Source organism: Lathyrus oleraceus, chromosome 4, assembly GCF_024323335.1.
Source record: "Lathyrus oleraceus cultivar Zhongwan6 chromosome 4, CAAS_Psat_ZW6_1.0, whole genome shotgun sequence".
Classification (NCBI taxonomy): Eukaryota; Viridiplantae; Streptophyta; class Magnoliopsida; order Fabales; family Fabaceae; genus Lathyrus; species Lathyrus oleraceus.
Window position 1 is genome coordinate 489,078,188 of NC_066582.1, and position 15,367 is coordinate 489,093,554.

The 15,367-nt window shown below is 35.0% G+C and overlaps 1 protein-coding gene and 1 pseudogene across 3 annotated transcripts in view; both read left to right on the top strand.

Moving 5' to 3' along the window:
- The window catches only part of LOC127076524 (NADH dehydrogenase [ubiquinone] 1 alpha subcomplex subunit 2), a 159,080-nt gene that overhangs the window by 134,822 nt on the left and 8,891 nt on the right, over positions 1–15,367 (top strand). The gene's annotated exons all lie outside the window — the stretch shown is intronic.
- On the top strand, positions 8,224–9,318 carry LOC127076525 (NADH dehydrogenase [ubiquinone] 1 alpha subcomplex subunit 2-like; annotated as a pseudogene).

A 15,367-nucleotide genomic window follows, 5' to 3' on the forward strand; every position in this document is an offset into this window, starting at 1 on the left:
ATCCCTTGCTGTAAATTATAGAGTTTTGCTTTGCCGCCTTCTACCGGTGACTCCTCTGTGGGTCTTTCTTTAGTCGCTATCTGCCCGCCAGTGCCAGTGTTCAGGGTATGAGAGCTACGTAGGGAAGAGGGTGGTTGGGAGCTACGTGGGGAAGAGGGTGGGGAAAAGGGTGAGGAAGAGGGTGGGTGGGAGCTACGTGGGGAAGAGGGTGGCGAAGAGGGTGGATGGGAGCTACGTGGGGAAGACGGTGCGGTAACAGGGAGAAGAGGATCCATGATTGCAAAATGAAATTTTGTTGAAAGAAAGAAGAAGTAAATTCAGAAATGATGATTTAGAGAAAGTAGAAAAGGTGATCACGACTAGACTAAACAGTAGTCATAATATATAATAAAACTTCCTCAACCTGTTTGCTTTTCGTTCGAGGGTAATTTAAATTGGGCCGTAATTAAACCGGTCTTTTTAGCATGATCCCTTGCTGTAAATTACAGAGTTTTGCTTTGCCGCCTTCTACCGGTGACTCCTCTGTGGGTCTTTCTTTAGCCGCTATCTGCCCGTCAGTGCCAGTGTTCAGGGTATGAGAGCTACGTGGGAAAGAGGGTGGATGGGAGCTACGTGGGGAAGAGGTTGGGGAAAAGGGTGAGGAAGAGGGTGGATGGGAGCTACGTGGGGAAGAGGGTGGCGAAGAGGGTGGATGGGAGCTACGTGGGGAAGAGGGTGTGGTAACAGGGAGAAGAGGATCCATGATTGCAAAATGAAATTTTGTTGAAAGAAAGAAGAAGAAAATTCAGAAAAGATGATTTAGAGAAAGTAGAAAAGGTGATCACGACTAGACTAAACAGTAGTCATAATATATAATAAAACTTCCTCAACTTGTTCGCTTTTCGTTCGAGGGTATTTTAAATTGGGCCGTAATTAAACCGGTCTTTTTAGCGTGATGCCTTGCTGTAAATTACAGAGTTTTGTTCGTGATATAATTTAAAAATAAAAGAAGAATGTATTTAGATGAATATTTGTTTAAAAAAAAATTCAGATATATGTACCTCATAATATTTTTGACAAAGTTATGGTATATCAGTATTTTTTTATAACTCAAACTATTTTGTCATCACAACATAGAACTAAAATTTAACAAAATTGAGAAATTTAGATTATTGTTGTCTTAAAAGGTAAATGAGAAATTTAACAACATATTGTACTTCATAGCACCAACACGTGCATAGATCAAGTTAAAAAATCATTAGTAAGAACAAAAAATTTAAATAATAATTGTTTATTCTGAAGTATTTAATCCTCTCTCTAAAATATAAAATACACAAAGATGCTACAATTTATACAAATAATTATATTTATTATCTCTTTTTTATTTTATTTTTATACAAACAATACTATTCATGGGAAACACTCTAGAACACTTTAATTTAATTGAGTACTAATACTTTCAAGTAATTAAACAATATCACTTTTGATATTTATTTTATTTAAAAATAAATTAATATTTTAAATCGAATTCCATTAAAGGTAACGATACAATATCTCTTTTCTATTTCTTTTTGCTTAATTTTTTTTCTTGCATTAATATGTTTCTGTTTTTTGTTTCTTTCCAATTTTTATGTTTTCTTATGTATAAATTAATTTTGAATATTTATGAATTCATTTATTTCGAATATTAATTTTATTTATTTATTTATTATTTTTTAAAATTTAGGTTACTCTCAACTACACCACTCATATATGAGATGGAAGGAGGGAGGGAGAGGAAAAGGTAAGGAGGGAGAGGAAGAGGTAGGGAGGGAGAGAGAGGAAGAGAGAGAAAAGGAGATAGAGAGAGGGGGAAGAGGTGAGAGAGGGGAGAGGAGAGAGAGAGAGAGTGAGAGAGCGAGTTAATCTTTATGTTTATGTTTATTTGTTTAGTAAATTGAGAGATACAATTTTTAATTATTTAATCTATATATTTTTATAGGCTGAATAATGCATTTTTATTGACAACTTCAAAAATAATATATCTATTTTAATTTTCAAACATTGACATAATACTACATATTATAAATAAAATTTAATATATATTTGAACAAATATCACATGTTTGATCGTATAAATAATGTATATTAAAATAATTTTTTTCAAAAAGACATTGTTAATATTTCTACGCATTTGCGCAATAAAAAATATAACAATGTCACTTAATGTCTCGTTTTTGCGGAAAATGTTGAAATTGATTTTCTCATCACAATGATTCGATTCATTTTCGTGAATGATAATAAGCAACTAGGTTTAGAGTTTTGGTGCTCTTGAGAGGTTCGATTTTGGTATTATGCGTGGATTCTTTCGTGAATGCTAGGTCTTAGGGCGTTGTGTTAATTGTACCTTGAAAGAAAAAAAGACAATACTAGGGTTTAGCTTGAATTAACATAATTGAAATCTCAACAAACCCTAGATGCTTTTTCTTTTGAGGATTTCATGTTTTCGGATTCAGTCAAAATAATCTTAGCATGTTCGTGGAAATTAAGTTCTTATTTTTTAATTACTCATAATAATTGTCCTCAAATTCCAATTCTTTATCAACTTCAGCCACTTTATATTTCTCTTTTGAGATTGAGCTTTTAACATGAATCTAATTAAGTATGTGTTAGTTCCTTACTATAACATAGTATTGGGCTTTACTATTAAATTAAACGAAAATGAGATAATGAGTTAAGACTACTATTTGCTCAAATTATGCTTGTTTAATTTGCTTTAGGAATACTTCTACTGCTAAACACATAGTTGAGTGTCGCATTACGCGAAAAACCGGCGGGAAACGAAGAACAACAGAGCCGCCACCGTGCGTTATTTATCCCAAAAGAGGGAAAGGAAACGCTCAGAGTAAACCTGGAAAAGACATGGTCTTGCGACCAAAGAGAATGGGATCGGGAGTCGGTTATGCGAAGGGAAGGTATTAGCACCCCTACGCATCCGTCGTACTCGACGGGATCCACGCACAATAGGAAGGAAAATGGTTGCTAAAACACTGCTTACACACACACACACTGGCTGAAAGAGACACAAGAAAACAAACAAGACTGAAACTGACTCGGCAGGATATCGCATCCTGGGCCTACTTAGTCTATCAGGCATAGACATCAGAGTCTAAGTAGTTCGGACTGGGGAAACGACACATGCTCGCTAGAATATCGCATCCTATGCATACGTATCTCCTTTGGACGAAGGAGAATCAGAGCATCCGTAGCTCGGCTAACACGCACACAAACAAACACAGGCAAAGGCAAACGTGGAGCCTGAATGCCAATCACTGGACTTACATCAACATCCGAACCAAAACACACACAAGAAGGCAAACGTGGAGCCTGAATGCCAATCACTGGGCTTACATCAGCATCCGAACCAACAAAACCACACTGGAACCCGAACGCCACTCGATGGACTTACATCAGCTTCCAAGCACACAACAACACACACAAAAGGGGTTGAAACATAAAGGTTGAAAAAGAAAAAGGGCGCCCGGAGAGATCAGCTCATCTCCTGCCTACGTACCTCATCTGGTATGAGGATCAGGGCGACGTAGTTCCCCTACGCAGGGACACAGGACTAGCCTAACCAGAAGACAGAGGGAAACACAACTAGGGAGACTAACTCGAGCCTAGATGTTATCATGCAAGATCGTCCCTAAGTCAAGGTTTCTAGCTAACTTGCACAGGAAGCAAGCCTATCCTATTCAACACAAGTAAACAGCAAATCAAGCATTCACAAGTAGCACACGCTATATGCACACAAAAGGGGCTCAATCAAAGGGTAAGACTGCAAGAGCAAGTCATCTGTACAGGGGTAGTGTTAGCTCTTAACCTTGCCATTGAGGGGCTAAGGTGAAGCTGATGAAAGGAGAGTGAAGATAAGACTTCACAGCTCTTATCCCTGGTCAGGGAGAGCTTCAGACAAAGGAGTGTGGGTTCAGAAAGGAGGAACCCTTCTACACTCGAGACTCTGACACAACTGTACATTGTACAAGATCTTGGGTTTGTGTCCCAATGCATCAACACAGTGGTGTGAGCAGAGGGATGACTCAACAGAAGAGCGGGAGATAGATTGCTTATCTCTTTTATCCGCCAATTGCCTTAATCAAGGACTTTTCTTGCTTAAGGACAAAAATAACAAGCACAAACATTGCCTCTTAAGGAGGACTTCAGACAGGTGCCTGGCCAAGTAACAGGCCAGGTCTTCCAGACTACATGGAGACAAGAGTGTTATACCTCAGTGCAAATTGCTTATCAAGCAAAGCAAAGCAATACTAGCAACTAATGTACCTGAAATCAATCAAATATCATCAGTATACCAATCACACAACTAAACAGCAAATGGTTCACAATTAGCTATAAACAGACAAATACAAGCCAATGCACCAAAGTGCAAGCAACTCAAAAGCCAAACATCCTACAAAACAAAACAAGTTAGTGTATAATGTCAAATGATATCTCAATCAAAAGTGAATCCACCTCCTTAAGGTATTTTGCCTCTTAACCTGAAAATCACATTCAAACATGAGATACAAGACCACTAGGACAAGCCTAGGGTCAAAAAGAAGGAAAAAAGTCAAAACAGCAAGTGAAACATGATAAACATCAACATTAATCACATACAAAGAGAATCCAATTGGTCTCATGTCTAAACCATACACCAAATTAATTTCATGCACAAATTAAGTCAAGCTAGGCAAATGTGAATCATATAGGAGCAAACAGAAAGATCACACTCAATCAAATACCTAAACAGCTCAATAAATTCCACAAAAATTCCAGCCTAAACAGGACACATTCAATGAACCACATATCAATTTTCATGCCATTTGGACAACAGGAAGTAGGTCAATGAAAATCATAAAGTCAGCAGCAATCCAAACAAGTCAACACATGGTAGCAAAATGATCATCAACTTCAATCAAATGCCAAACAGTGAAAACAATTAAGAAATTAATGGGACCAAAGCCAAACTACACCTAAACATGTTATGAATCACTCCATCCAATTTCACATTCATATGATATAGTATGAGCATTTCATGAGACATGGAAGTCAAGTAGTCAAGCAAAGACAAAAAAATGCTAAACAGCAATCAAAAATCTCAATTAAATGGAAAATGAATCAACAATTCATGCAAAAATTCATGGTGAAACTAGACATATACAAGACACAGCATGCAAAATTTGAGATCAATTGGAAAAGCCTAGGAATGTCAAATAAATCCATGAAATTGACCTAACCTAGTGTGACACAAATTGTCACACTCAACTTGCACACATCATATCTACTAAACCAGAGATCCAAAATTCACAAACTATACATCAAAATAACCAGCAAGGAGTCAAGAATTAGCATGTGAAATTTCATTCAATTTGGATAAGGTATGAGTATTTCATGTTAAAAATGGTGAAACCTACAAAGAATGCACACATGACAAAGATCCCTAGACAAAAGCAAAAATCCACCAAGCACAACTTGAGCTATCATACCTATAAAATTCTAGACAAAATTATGAAGCTAACAAAAAAAGTCTCACGAAATTTGGATTAAAAATGGATTTTATGTGATTTTTATAAGATTTGTGAAATTTTTGAAATAATTATTAATGAATTAAGTGGATTAATATTCAGCTAGTGGCAGAACTGTAAATATTCAACGCCAAGCCAAAACGCACTGTAGCGTTTTATTGCGTGGCAGCGTTTTATTGCGTGGCAGCGCTTCATTGGTGGGAATAGGTGGGAAACACGTTTTGAATGTGGCTAGGCACTTGCACGGATTGAAAGCGGAAAATTTCCAGAATTGAAGCTGTACTCGCGTTCTTCGCTTCATCATCTCCAAAATTCGGTTACGAGCAAATCTCCACCAAAATTCGCAAACGATATATGAATGGAAAGGTCTAAGCACATAGATCACAAATATCACTATGAAATCGTTCAGAAATTCATGTACAAGGCGAATTGAACGAATGAAGTTTGTGCATCTAAACTTTAATCCTAGATTTCTCTCTCAAATCTTAATGGATTCTAATTCTACAAGTTGCACTACATTCTACAATCAACGATCTACACATATCATATCTCAATTTGGAGAATCATCAAGGTCGAAATCCAACCTTATGAGAATGGCAGCTGATGAATTTGTGCTCCTTTCGATCCAATTCACGAAAACAGCAGAAGTATGTTGATTAGGAAGATGATTGGTACAGCTTTGGTAGCTCAGCAACACTCCAGGTGCTCGAATTCTTGATTTGCCATGGTTGAGCAAGCTTGGACAGTTGGAGTTTTTGATGGATTTTCACCTCCAAATGCTTCAACAGAAGTTCAATATCATCTGCACATGAAGAATCCACAAAGAAATCGCATAGAGGATCAAAGATTCTTGAGAAAATTGGAAGAAAGTGAATGTGAAAAAATGGAGAAAGTGAGAGAGTTTTTGATTTTTCTGTTTTGGATCTTGAAGAATGATTAGTGCTTAGTGATTACAGTTACAATTAGCATTATATACCTCTCCTTAATCCAAAATTAATTAAGATTAGCAAAATTGGAGGATTAGTGTAATATGCATTTTTTCAAGTTTTGGCCAAAATGCCCTTTCTTAAACCAGCTGATTTTTCTATCCAAACTTGGTTCCAACAGGTCACAAATGACATTTAGAAAGTGTTTCAAAAAGCCTCATTTCAAAATTCCAAGTATTTCTCAAATTGGACCATTTTGCCCTTGGATTTTAATTAGTGCACTTGAAAATTGACCTTTTTGTGTGAATGCTTTTGGCAAAATGTGGTGATGGATTATGAAAGTACACATTAAATGTGATTTGCTCAAAGAAAAACCATCCAATTTGGCCACTCCATGTGAGAGTTATGGCACTTTGATTTCGGGCATTTTTGGAAAATGACTGGACCATATCTTGCTAACCACACATGGGAATTTCAAGTTCTTGGACTTTTTGGAATGGTGAGATCAAGATATTCAACTTTCATGTTGGACAAAATTCCATTTGGAGCTTGTATGATGAAGTTATTTTGAGGAGAAAAAGTTTCCATTTTGGGCAACTGAAATTACAGGTCACCTGCTATTTTTGGAAACTTTCTGTCTGACCTCCAAATCTTCAACCTTGGTCTTTGATATGTCAAATGAGACTTATATGGGCATGAATGAGGCCTTTCAAACCATCTCACACCTTCCAATCCATAAAATCAGGCACGGTTGACCACAGTTGACCACCGTTGACTTTCTATGGTTCCAGCTGAAATTCAGCTTGACTGATGACTTCTAAGCATCCAATCTTTGGCCAAATCACTTCATAATGATCCTTAGACCATATGAACTTGATAAATCAACCATAGGGCTTTGTCTCAATGAAAATGGCACTTGCTTGCTTGATTGACTGATTCTCCTGATCAGTTTGACCCAATTGGTCAGCTGAGCTTGCACTTGGGCAAATGGACAATGCAATGTTATGCAGTGGCCTATGTTATGTTATGACCTGATATGAAATGAATGTACAAAATGGTAGGGTGCAAATTTGAGGTGCTACATTGAGGTCTTTTTAAGGATATCATATGGTTGCACTTGCATGGCATATTCAATTCTATTTCGTTATAGGGAGTCCAACTTCATTAGTGTTGTTAGATTGTGGATATAGAGGAATTGTGCGGCAGTTGTTTTACTTTTGATAACTGCCATATGGAAACTGTAAAGGGATGGCCGCCATGGCGGAACCATAGGCTGCAACTCGCCATTGCGTGTTTATATGACAGTTTTATGGGCTTTGGCCATTGTTAACACCGACCTTCATGATAACAATTTTTTCTATCAGTTTTCTTATTGTAGTAGTAGAGGTGCATAAGGTTGATACCGATTTCCCTGCATCTTTGCAATTGTAGTAGTCCCTCAGTATTGCTGAGCCACTAGCAGTGATAAACTCATATGCTGTTAAGCATAAGGTCAAATTGGTCAAATTGTGGCTACTTCGTTGGAAAAGTTATCCAGTGCGTGGTTCTTCATGGGAAACAACATATACCATTGAAATCAACTTTGAAATTTCAGTCTTTATGTAGAGTAGTGTTTATATGTATGCTTTTCCAGTCAGACTACCACTAGCTGCCAGTGGTTGGTTGTTTAGCTTGTATTGTTAGTCTTTACCTCCTTTTCTCCATGCCTTGTGACGAGGTAAATTCTCACAAATAATTTAACTTCTATCCAAGAAAGCAATGGCATGAAGAGGACATATTTCAAAGAACATAAAAGAGATTCGGTTTTTGATGTGTCAGCCATCACCTGCAAGCTCATCCGTAAGGTTAGAGATATATATATATATATTTTCATTTTTCGGACCAAAATTTAAAAGTTGAATCTTTTATATATCTTTTGTTTGCTTTTTGCCTAAATCTCATGCATATTTGAATATGAGCTCTTATAATTATTATTATTTTTTGTTTTCTTAGGGCATTTGTTGAAAAGAATTACAAAGAGCTAAAGACATTGAACCCGAAATTGCCAATATTGATCCGTGAATGCAGTGGAGTTGAACCCCAATTATGGGCAAGATATGGTATCTCACTATCATGTCTCTTAATTTCCATCAGTTTTTATTCAGATTTAGCGCCCTGTACTTTGCATTCACTTTCTATATTATCTTTCACATGAATTTCCCCTTCGGTTTCATAACAGCGATTTTTAGAAAATTAACACTAGCACATTGGCATTGAAAATAAGCTAATCAGCATTATCAATTGTGTGCACGGAACTAAATTTCAATATTATCACAATTTTAACTTTTACGCACAACAAATGTGTTGTTTTGAGTGGTAGAGAGTACTTTTATTCCGTTCAAACAGTATCTCAAATTCAGCTAGAAGAACTTTGCTCTTAACATGACCCAACTTGGATTAAGAAAAAAAAGAGATCATAAGATGTGCATATTATAATGTCAATTCTGTTGGAATTGTTACTTTTTATTAATTTGCTTATCGTCAAAGGCCTAGACTGCGAATAGAATACTAATTACCTTATAATGTTGATTTTGGTTTACTTACTCTGCAAAGTCATTGTATCTTTGGCAAACTTTTCTGATTATAGTTCATCATTTTCATTCTCATTATTTTGTACTGGTTTTCTATGTTTGAAAACTGTAATTTGTTCATTAATACCAGATTTGGGCGTTGAAAAAGGCATTAAACTGGAAGGTATGACAGAGCCACAAATTTCAAAGGTACTTGAAGATATGGTAAAAGCTGGAGAGGCTTTCAAAGCTTGATATTACTCATTTTATTCATTGTTTGAAATGGAATAAATGTTGCACTTGTTATTCCTGTGTGGCTCTTCTTGGTCATTTCAAGAGTGAACCTGTTTTGAATTTAATTTGAAGCTCTCAGTTGTGCATTGTGAGCACATTTTACATGACAATTTAGAAGAAATTGGTTATTTACTTGTTCTTATAGTTTCCTTTTTTTATCACTCTAACTTCAAACACAACACATCAACAAGAATGTTACTAAATGGAAGAATAAAATTAACTTGGTAACCAGTTAAGCAAGCAGTAAACCTATCTTCTAGTCATGATCAAATGATACAAATGTGTCAAACTTAAAAATATAACGATTAACTCATCACCTTTTGTCCGGATAATAAAATTCACCGTTGGATTAAAAAATATTATCATATAGATCTCACGTCTATAAAATTTCACATCAATCAAAATTATTTAATATATTAATGAAAATGATAAAAATTAACAGTTTTCATAATCTTAAATCACCTTTATAAAATTTTACATGAATCAAAAATTTATATTTATTTTTAAAGAACTTATATATATATATATATATATATATATAATTTGACTTTATTTTATATTTATTATAGAACATTATTATATATAAGCGGTTATATAAGCACTTAGTTTACATGCATTTATAATTAAAAATACATAATAGATAGGAAAGTCTTGACACGCAAAATTAAATACGTGCCAAAGTTGACCATGAAAAATTACTTCCAGAGAAACAAACATCCGCAAAGGCATAATTGAGTTTGAAGGTATAATTTCTACATTTAGTATTTTGGACCATTCAACAATACTATGGACACTGCTCCACTAATACATATTATTGTCCCCACAATTTTACTTTTAATAGTTTTCATATAAAAGGCAGCTATTACAAATGTGAACGCCTAAACTATGATTGATCACGCTTTAATAGCTTTATTACCTGCCACTGTTTATACATAAAGATGATAAAAAACCCTGCCCACTCAGCAGCAAACAGACCTGCAAACAAATTGCCGGAGAATATTTTCCCCGCAACTGCGGCTATAACACAGCAAATGACCATGTTGGATATGATGTTCCATGGAAACTTCGATGACATGTGACTAAAAGAAAGGATGGAGTACTCCTTCACGAACCATGAATGTACCAAAAAACCCACTAATTCAATACAGAGCATAATGGTTTTGTTTTTTGCAGCGGTAATCCAACCATGCTGCTGAACAGCAAATGCAATATACCATCCCATGGCCAGAAAAAACTTCCACGTTAAGTAGGAAAACAATTCATTGAACTGCGTCCTTTTTAAGACGTTATAAATATCATGGTGGGTCCTTTCTCCGGAAGTTTGACCTTTTGGGGAAGACTCTTTGCTGGTGGATTTTTCATTTCCCGACGACTGCTCGACGTCGGAACTTTTGCCTTTTTGGCAGGACTGCTTGCCATCAGTAGTTTCTCCTTTTCCCGATGTGTAATATCTCATATTCCTTTAAATGCTCAATTAGTTTTCAGTTGAGATCAATTGAGTTCCTGTGTACTCCATCTTTTGTTAGTTGTAACAATTGGAGCTCCTATGTGCTCTAAATGTTATCAATTGGGACCAATAGAGTAACCAGTGAACTCTGAAGGGATTAATTATTAATAAAGAGACAGACCAATATTAATAAGTAAAAGAGAGGACATTTTTGGTAACATTAATAATTGGTCAATTGGTACTGGAAGATGAATTATCAATTGTGATATTTTTACTACTACCTAATATTATAATATATAAAAAGTATATGATATATATATATATATATATATATATATATATATATATTATATATTATATATATAATTGTGTGGTGGTAAGAGAAAGAAGAAGAAAAGGATAAGAAGAAGTAGGTAAGAGAGAGTGAGAGATATCAGAAAGGGAAAAGAAGAGAAAGAAAAAGAAAGAGGAAAAGAGAAAGAGAAAGAAAGAGGAAGAAGAGGAGAATAAGAGGAAGGAACCACCACCATCATCTTCATCATCTCATCTTCATCACCACCAACTTCATCTTCTTCTACTACTAGGTGAGTTATAGTTGGAAACTCTAGGTTTCTAGAAAAGTTAGGGTTGTAGAATCATAAACAAATCATGAGTAATCCATGCTATGTGATGAATATTTTTCTTGTTGTTGTTGTTTTCATGAACATGTTCTTGATATGCGCTTCATGATTGTTGTGATTACATGAGTTGTTATGGTTGTGTTTATGATGTTGAAATCCCTATTATACATGTACATATGAACTTGTTGTGTTCATACTCCTCATCCATGATATGTGATGATATCATGTTGTTGTTGTTGAAATTGTGATACTTGGGTGTTTAATTTTGATGTGTTTTGTTGTTGAAGTTATGGAGGTTAATCACATTAATTCATAACAACATAAGTTATTCATGAAATATTCCATGAATCATGAGTTAACCATGTTTTCTATGATCATGGTGTTGTTGTTATTGAACATGGTTGTTGAGGTTGTTAAGAACATGTGTTTATGAGGTTGAGGAATCCTTGAGTGTTGATTGTTGTTGAAGAATTATGTTACGTGAAAATGGTAGGTAAAAAAAATGGTAGATGGAAAGGAAAATAAAAGAGGAATCCTTGTTGTTGAGGAATCCTTGTTGTTGTTGTTTTCATGAACAGGTGCTTGATATGCTCTTCATGATTGTTGTGATTACATGAGTTGTTATGGTTGTGTTTATGATGTTGAAATCCCTATTATACATGTACATATGAACTTGTTGTGTTCAAACTCCTCATCCATGATATGTGATGATATCATGTTGTTGTTGTTGAAATTGTGATACTTGGGTGTTTAATTTTGATGTGTTTTATTGTTGAAGTTATGGAGGTTAATCACATGAATTCATAACAACATAAGCTATTCATGAAATATTCCATGAATCATGAGTTAACCATGTTTTCTATGATCATGGTGTTGTTGTAATTGAACATGGTTGTTGAGGTTGTTAAGAACATGTGTTTATGAGGTTGAGGAATCCTTGAGTGTTGATTGTTGTTGAAGAATTATGTTACGTGAAAATGGTAGGTAAAAATAATGGTAGATGGAAAGGAAAATAAAAGAGGAGTTATTTAAGGAAAATAAGTGAGAATTAATGGAGATTGGCCTTTGGCATCAATGGAAATTAATCGATTGGTTTAGTGAAATTTTTGAGAGAAATTCTCATTCAATCGATTGATTCATTTGATCAATATGAATTAAAATATGTCACAAATGGGGTTCAAACCCGGGACCTCCTTGGAATTGTACAAGCCTTACCACTAAGCCAAAGATGTTGTTGTTGAATACTTATGCATGAATAAATATTAATCTAAATCTTGATTAAGATAGATTAATGAATTAATTGAGTGGTATAACTCCATTTTGGACACGGACGGATGCGTTAGAAAGATAACGTAAGGGACTATTATTATTGTTCCATGTTATAAAATATTATGTGATTTATAAATGCCATGAATTATGTCATGATGAAAATTAAATATTGTTGTTATGTGGAAGGTGAAGTAACATGATTAAAAACCTTACAAAGATGGGTGAGGAAACCTAGGAGAATAACGTGATTAATAACTTAGAAATATGATCTAAGTTATGGAACATGTGTGATATATGTATGAGAATACGGTATTCATTCGTACAACGCTTATGTGAGGTTGTGGACGAATTGTTGCCATGATTGAGAATGAGACGCGTTGTATGGAACATGCACTATGCCAAATAAGGGAAAAGAGGGCGCTTTTTTTGGCCTATAACAGCGCTTTAAAGCGCCCTCTAATCTGGCGCTGGCATAGGTAAAGACAGCGCTTTTTTTCCTAGTGAAAGCGCTGTCTAAAGTGGCTCTTTAAGACCTTTAAGGGCCACTTTAGAGGGCGCTTTTTCAAAAAAGCGCCCTCTAAAGTGGAAACATTTAAGGGGTTTAGAGGGCGCTTTTACTGGAAAGCGCCCTCTAAAGTGGAAACTTTTAAGGGTTTAGAGGGCGCTTTCCAGTAAAAGCGCCCTCTAAACCCTTAAATGTTTCCACTTTAGAGGGCGCTTTCCAGTAAAAGCGCCCTCTAAACCCTTAAATGTTTCCACTTTAGAGGGCGCTTTCCAGTAAAAGCGCCCTCTAAAGTGGGTGGTTATTTAATTATTTTTTTTTAAAAAGCGCTATATTTTTTTATTTATTTTAGACAACCTGTATATTGAAGCAGTACACCCAAAACTATATAAATTGAAGCCCTTTTTCACACATTGCATTCAACAAGCCTTATATACAACAATCCATACATATACAACAATCCACTGATATATAATCGTTTAACTTCTAAAGATTCTATATACAACCAATTCATAACTTAAAAAGAAATAAAACTAAGTAGCAAAAGCATCTCTGAGATGTATGTTTTTTTTGGTAGCAGCAGTCTTCTTAGCAACAACCTCTTTTTGTTCAATATCAATAGCATGAACCTAAAATATCATAAAATTAGTTAGGTGATGTATAAGATCAAGAATTAACATTTTCTATGCATAAATATCATATAATTGTGTTTATACCTTTTTCTTTTTATGCAACTGACTCGATTTGCTGCGTAATCCCCTTATATTTTTGGTCCCTTATCTTTTGAAGATAGAATTGATATATGTTTAGATGGACATGTTCCATTATCGTAGAGGGATACTTTAAAATATCCAGCATCATCATCTACGCGAATGAGGCTTGACGACAATAGAGCATCTCCATCTAAACAAATATCAATTGATACTTTCGAGCATCCCTTGCCCCTTGCACGAATGATTGACTTCATAATAGCCATTTTACCTGTAAAAAAGAAAACAATTAAAATCAGATGACAAATGTAAAAACAATTAAAATCATAAATATCATATAATTGTGTTTATACCTTTTTCTTTTTATGCAACTGACTCGATTTGCTGCGTAATCCCCTTATATTTTTGGTCCCTTATCTTTTGAAGATAGAATTGATATATGTTTAGATGGACATGTTCCATTGTTGTAGAGGGATACTTTCAAATATCCAGCATCATCATCTACGCGAATGAGGCTTGACGACAATAGAGCATCTCCATCTAAACAAATATCAATTGATACTTTCGAGCATCCCTTGCCCCTTGCACGAATGATTGACTTCATAATAGCCATTTTACCTGTAAAAAAGAAAACAATTAAAATCAGATGACAAATGTAAAAACAATTAAAATCATAAATATCATATAATTGTGTTTATACCTTTTTCTTTTTATGCAACTGACTCGATTTGCTGCGTAATCCCCTTATATTTTTGGTCCCTTATCTTTTGAAGATAGAATTGGTATATGTTTAGATGGACATGTTCCATTGTCGTAGAGGGATACTTTAAAATATCCAGCATCATCATCTACGCGAATGAGGCTTGACGACAATAGAGCATCTCCATATAAACAAATATCAATTGATACTTTCGAGCATCCCTTGCCCCTTGCACGAATGATTGACTTCATAATAGCCATTTTACCTGTAATAAAGAAAACAATTAAAATAAACAAAAAACAATTTCAGAAGAGTTCAAACACATTCGGACCTAGGTTTCTAATGATACTGGTGTTGACACAAAATCATATGTTCATAGGTCGTATAACCCTAACTACTGGGTAATGTAGTCCCATTGCATGCGCTATCATGGTCACTAAAAACCAACCGTCAATTTCCTAATAAACCCAAACTATTTAAATGACTATGAATATTGAAACTTTACAGGTCGAAACAAACGTAGCATAGACAACAATAACATAAAACAGAAATTGGGCAAAGCTAAAACAAAGCAATAACATAAAACAGAAATTGGGCAAAGCGTGTACCTTTGATTGGTAGAAGGAGGAAATGCGCAGTAATAATGTAGATCTAACAGAGGTGGAAGGAAAACGCCTTAGAACCCTAACGTGAAAAAGAACGAAAATAACAGATAGTGAAATAACAAAACGCGCAGTATTTTATAATTTTAATGTTTACTAAAGGGGACATTAGAGGGCGCTTGTGGAAAAAAAAAGCGCCCTCTAAAGGG